At 48.3% G+C, this 6,000-nt stretch overlaps 1 protein-coding gene across 7 annotated transcripts in view; it reads left to right on the top strand.

The window, feature by feature from the left end:
- The first annotated feature begins 5,550 nt into the window (after positions 1-5,550).
- STAU1 (staufen double-stranded RNA binding protein 1) overlaps positions 5,551-6,000 on the top strand; it is a 55,211-nt gene continuing 54,761 nt past the window's right edge. For 5 of the 7 annotated variants that reach the window (XM_020906216.2, XM_020906215.2, XM_020906214.2 and 2 more), the window contains exon 1: positions 5,721-5,808. The gene's annotated coding sequence lies outside the window, so the exon portion shown is untranslated. Of the gene's footprint in view, positions 5,809-6,000 lie in introns of all 7 variants that reach the window. The other 2 variants (XM_070472742.1, XM_070472743.1) reach the window with 2 other exon arrangements.

Here is a 6,000-nt window from a genome sequence, read left to right as displayed (position 1 = left end):
ACCAGGTTCCCCTTGCAACGGGTACTATAGGGGACCTTGACATACGCCATTCAGTCCTACAGGTGTCGCTTGTTTTTTAGAGACTCTAGCAGAGAAAGCGGGGCTCTGGTTCTTCAGCAGTTGATGGAAATTTATATGTATCAGATAGTGTGTTGACAGTTAGGGATACCATGGTGACCTGAGTCCCCACCCTCATGAAAGCTGATCACATAGTCCTAGCCAAACAGGACAAACTCAGCAAATAATTGAATAGTTATAAAGGTGCAAAGTTCTGCTAAGGGGCTATGAGATTGGAGCAGTGATAACTGTCAGGTGTTAACATCAATTAACACCCACACTGAAGGCTTCAATTACCTCCCAAACGCTGCTCACTCACCTGCCTTGTCTCCAGTCCTGACTTTCCCTTAAACTCCATTTCCACTTCTCCCTCAGGAGGTAGAGTCTAATCGCCCTAACTCAGTCTGGACTGGCTTGTGTTTTGCTTGTAGCCAATGAGTGCCGAGTGAGTGAGCCAATGAGTGGCTTAAAGCTCAACATTCAGAAAACTAAGATCATGGCATCTGGTCCCATCACTTCGTGGCAAATAGATGGGGAAACAGTGGCTGACTTTATTTTTTTGGGCTCCAGAATCACTGCAGATGGTGATTACAGCCATGAAATTAAAGGACGCTTACTCCTTGGAAGGAAAGTTATGACCAACCTAGACAGCATATTAAAAAGCAGAGACATTGCCTTGTCAACAAAGGTCCATCTAGTCAAGGCTATGGTTTTTCCAGTAGTCATGTATGGATGTGAGAATTGGACTATAAAGAAAGCTGAGTACAGAAGAATTGATGCTTTTGAACGTGGTGTTGGAGAAGACTCTTGAGAGTCCCTTGGACTGCAAGGAGATCCAACCAGTCCATCCTAAGGGAGATCAGTTCTGGGTGTTCATTGGAAAGACTGGTGCTGAAGCTGAAACTCCAATACTTTGGCCACCTGATGCGAAGAGCTGACTCATTTGGAAAGACCCTGATGCTGGGGAAGATTGGGGGCAGGAGGAGAAGGGGACGACAGAGGATGAGATGGTTGGATGGCATCACCAACTCAATGGACATGAGTTTGGGTGAACTCCAGGAGTTGGTGCTGGACAGGGAGGCCTGGTGTGCTGCTGCTTATGGGGTTGCAAAGAGTCGGACACGACTTAGTGACTGAACTGAGCTGAATGAGTGCTGAGGAATTGATGCTTTTGAGCTGTGGTGCTGGAGGACTCTTGAGAGTCCCTTGGACAGCAAGGAGATCAAACCAGTCAATCCTAAAGGAAATCGACCCTGAATATTCACTGGAAAGATTGATGCTGAAGCTGAAGCCCCTATCCTTTGGCCACCTGATAAAAAGAGCCGATCCATCGGAAAAGACCCTGATGCTGGGACAGATTGAAGGCAGGAGGAGAAGGGGACGACAGAGGATGAGAAGTTGGACGGCATCACTGACTCAGTGGCCATGAGTCTGAACAAGCTCTGGGAGATGGTGAAAGACAAGGAAGCCTGGCTTGCTGCAGACCATGGGGTTGTGAAGAGTCGGACAGGACTGAGTGACTGAACAACAAGTGAACTACAGTGGATGTGGCTCTATGTGCCGTCCAAGGCTCAGGCAGATAAAGAGTGTAGGTCTGCCTTCTTGTTGTTGTTCGGTGCTCCGCCTTGCTCTGTGGGATCCTCTCTCTTTAAGCCTTCAGCTGCCAAGTAAACAATTTGATGGCCCTGAGGCTGCCATGCTGTGAGGAAGCTCAAAGTAGCCCACTGAGAGATCGATCACACGGATAGGCTTTCCAGAGGCCCAGCCGGCATCCAGGCACTCTATCCCCCAGTGGTCCGTTTCACACTAGAGATCCCAAATTAGAAGATCCTCGTCAAGCTCCTTCCAAATTCCAGACCCACAGATCTACTAGAGATAATAAAATGATTGCTGTTCTTTCAAGCTACTAAATTTGGGATGGGTTTGTCTGGCAGTGTAGTAAGAGGACCCGGGCCACGTGTCCCCACACAGGGCTTTGCAGATGCTTTCCCTCCTACTTAAAACACTTGGACTGCTTTTCCCTGGTGACCGCCTACGTGTCCCCTTGGATCTTGGTAAAGCTACAACACTTCTGGAGGCTCCACTCCCCAAACCCTGAAACTGGGATTTCATAATGCCCCCATAACACCAGGCACCGCTGGTACTTGTCACAGTTGAACTTAGAGATTCTTTCACTTGTCTTTCTGACAAGTCTTCAGCTCCATAGACCAGCATTCAGTCCATGCAGTTATAATGTAGGCGAGGTATTGTAAACTCAAACATCAACAGGAACAGGGGAGTAACATAAATGACAGATGCAGGGAGGGCAGGGGTTTTGGTGAAATAAAAGTACTCATCTCTAGGGCACAGGTACCACTCCACAGGCTCTGTGCAGCCAAAGCTGCCTCCTTTTTTTTTTTTTTTTAAATTTATTATTTATTTATTTGGCTGCACCAGGTCTTAGTTGAGACACTTGGAGTCTTTAGTTGCGGCATGTATCTCCACCAGGGATAGAACTCGGGCCCCAGTATAGCGTGTGTGGAATCTTAGCCTACTGGACCACTAGGGAAGTCCCAAATCTGCCTCATTTTTAAGGAAATGACATGACACAAACCCAGATTATTATGTGAATGTTACAATGACAGCTTCCGTGGTGGCTCAGATTGTAAAGTGTCTGCCTGCAATGCGGGAGACCCAGGTTCGATCCCTGGGTTGGGAAGATCCCCAGAAGGAAATGGCAACCCAATCCAGTACTCTTGCCTGGAATATTCCATGGATGGAAGAGCCTGGTAGGCTACAGTCCAGGCAGTTGCAAAGAGTCAGACAGGACTGACTGACTTCACAATGACAGCAACAAATTAAAACTAAAAACCAGAAGAAAGAAAAGGAGAGAAAAGATAAACAACAATCACCTGAAGATTTGATACTCCTTATTTTTTTAGAACAACTTTGAACTCTCACTTTGCATAACCAAGGAACTGTATTTAACTGAGGCACAGGTTAGCTGTAGGCTGGCTGGGTAGGGTTCAGGAGTGGGTCACTTGTGTTTGTTTTTCTCTATTTGTACCTAGAGACTGTCAGTCAAATTCTCTTCCAAGGGCCAGAAGACTTGAATCTTGCCTAATTATTAAAAAGAAAAAAATTATTTTTAGGAATTACTTATTTTTCTTTAGGAAGAAGATGGAAGTAAGGAATTGTGACCTTAAATTACATTAAATCCTGTGTATTCCTTCCCAGAATTTACATTATATGTATTTGTAATAAGGAATGGGAACTTGCAGAGCTCATGGTCCTTTGAGAAGTTGATTTTTATCTAAAGATCATGCCTATTATTTCATGTATCGGTTAGAAAATAGATAAATGAAAAGGCTTGATATCTTTTCAAGGAATCAAGGAGGATGGAATTCCTGGCCGTCCAGTGGTTAGAACTCTGTCCGTTCACTGCAGTGAACCGGGTTCAATCCCTGGCTAGGGAACTAAGATCTTGAAAGTCACACAGCATAGCCAAAAAGAGACAAAGAGCCGTTAGTCACCTTCGCTGATCAGAGCAGCATACTTAACTCTTTATAAGACTAAGGTGAGTCCTATGAGTCTTTAGATGGGGAAGCTGAGAAAGGGTGTCTTCAAACTACTAATTCTCATGAGCCCCAGGTCAAATGGGAACTTGTTCCTATTTAACCAAGAGGAAAACAGAGGCCCAGCTGTATTGAGGCTCAAGGCACAGGATAACATCCAAGGGCTGCATTGGGGATGGGGGATGGGGAAGAGGAATATCCCCCTCAATACATAGGAAGGAAGAAAGCTGAGACTGAGAGTCATGGGCCAATCACCTGGGTCACAAGGGGTGATAGTACAGTGGGTCAGAACGCTACCTTCTACTTTTAAACCTTTGAAGAGATTGTCTGATTGTGCAGAGACCTCAGCATTGGGTTTAAGGAAACCTTTCTGTGCTCTTTTACCCAAGTGAACGATAGGATCCAGCTTGCTTGAAAATTAGAAAGTAGAAAAAAAAATTCACCTTTAGCAGAGGGCTGGATAATATCTGAATGTTGCTTAGTACTGTCTTACATGGGTACTAAACGGACAGTGAAGTTCCTTTGACTGTTTTTGGTGTCCTAAAATTCAGGTTCCTTTTTTTTTAAGATGCATAAAAGTGCCTTTTTATTTAGCTAATTTATTATTTTATATACAGTTTATAAGTAAGGAAAATAAGAGAGATAAAAGTCACTTTTTTAGATCAATGGGGAAAAACAATAAAATTTTTAACTCAATATTACTTCCTCATCAACAAGCTGTTATTGCAACTGTTTTTGAATTATTTTCTTTTTTCCCCTAACTTTAAACTTTTTATTTTGTATTGGGGCATAGCTGATTTAACAATGTTGTGGTAGTTTCAGGTGAACAGGGAAGGGACTCAGCCATATATATATGTATCAATTCTTCCCCAAACCCTGTCTCCATCCAGGCTGGCAAATAACATTGAGTAGAATTCCATGTGCTATACATGGAATTCTATACGTAGGTCCTTCCTTGTATTTTATAAGGTGCAAAGTCAGGAGGCTTGCCCGATCCAGAAAAGGGAGTCCTCTATCTATGTCTGGGACAAGGTCCCAAAGCACTGTTTGGAGCAGCCCCATCAGCCACTTGATATCATGAACTCATGCAAATTAAACTATATTGCCCTGGCAAGAGAGATTGAGCAATAGTTAGATTGAGAGATACTGACAGAAAGATAGAGAAACTATTTTTAAATAGTAAGGACGCAGTCCTAGAGTAAGCAAGAGAGAACGTGCCTGGACATCAGCAGTCCCTTCGCTTACTGTTCCCTCGACCTCCCACGACGTGTGCAGTTCTTGACTGCGTCTGATCCAACGTTCTCCATGCGCAAATCTCAATCTCATATGAGGGCTGCAAAACACTACTTAGTTCATTTAGAACTCGGCGAAAGAACTAAAAACCCGGCCCTTCTTGCCTTTTATTTATTTATTTTTTGCCTTTTAACTCACTATAAAAGTTGGTGCTTTTATTGTGTTTTATCCTCCCTAGAACGTGAGTTCCATGAGGGGAGGGGTTTTTGTCTGATCACCACTATATTTTCAGCCCTCGGAGCAGTGCTCTGCACGCAGTCGGCGTTTCATAAACATTTATGAAAAGAGGAATTGACAGGCGAGAAGGGAGTAACGCACTTCGGAGGAGACGAACACGGAAACGGGAAAAGGGAAGAACGAAGCGGAAGGAAGAAAGAAGGAAGGCCTAGCCTCCGCTCCGCTCCAGCGGGCAACCCACACCTTCCCCCGCCCCCCAGAGGACTACAACTCCCAGCAGGCCTCGGGCGCCTAGGGCCGGCCGAGGAGGCCCAGGCGGGGTCGGCCCGGCTCCAGCCAGCCCGGCTCCCGTCGTGCCTCACGTGACGGCGGCCGCCGTAGCGCCCGCCGGGACCTGTAGTCTGGGCCGCGGGTGGGGGTGGGGCTGGGCACGGAGACGGGCGGGGGCCGGGAGGGCTGGCGCAGGCCCCTCCCCCGTCACTTCCTGCGGGGCTGCGGGCGCCGGGGCGGCTCTTCAGCGTTTGCGCCGGCGGCGGCCGCGTCTGGCTCGGCTCCCCGCCTCCTTCAGAACCCCCGGCCCGGCGGCGCCCGCCTCCTTCGCTGCCACTCCGCCTCTCCCCACCCGCCGTCCCTTCGTTTTGCCCCTTCCTCCTTCCTTTTTCCTCCTTCCCCTCTTCGCCGCCGCCCAGGACCGCCGGCCGGGGGACGAGCCCGGGGCAGCAGCCAGGTGAGACGGCCGGGCCTGACGGGGCCGCGGGGGCCGGTGGGTCGCGCGCCTGGGGCTTAGGCCGCGGCGGGCCCGCGCGCGCTCGGCCTTGCTCCCCGCCACCCCCCGCCCTGGCCTCTCTCTCCCGCCCGCTGGGCCTTCCCGGAGGAGGCGGGCTCTTCCGCGCCCCCCAGCCCCGGGGCGCCCCGCGCG

Source organism: Odocoileus virginianus, chromosome 9 (assembly GCF_023699985.2).
Source record: "Odocoileus virginianus isolate 20LAN1187 ecotype Illinois chromosome 9, Ovbor_1.2, whole genome shotgun sequence".
Taxonomy (NCBI): Eukaryota; Metazoa; Chordata; class Mammalia; order Artiodactyla; family Cervidae; genus Odocoileus; species Odocoileus virginianus.
This window is presented reverse-complemented; position numbering and strand designations above follow the sequence as displayed.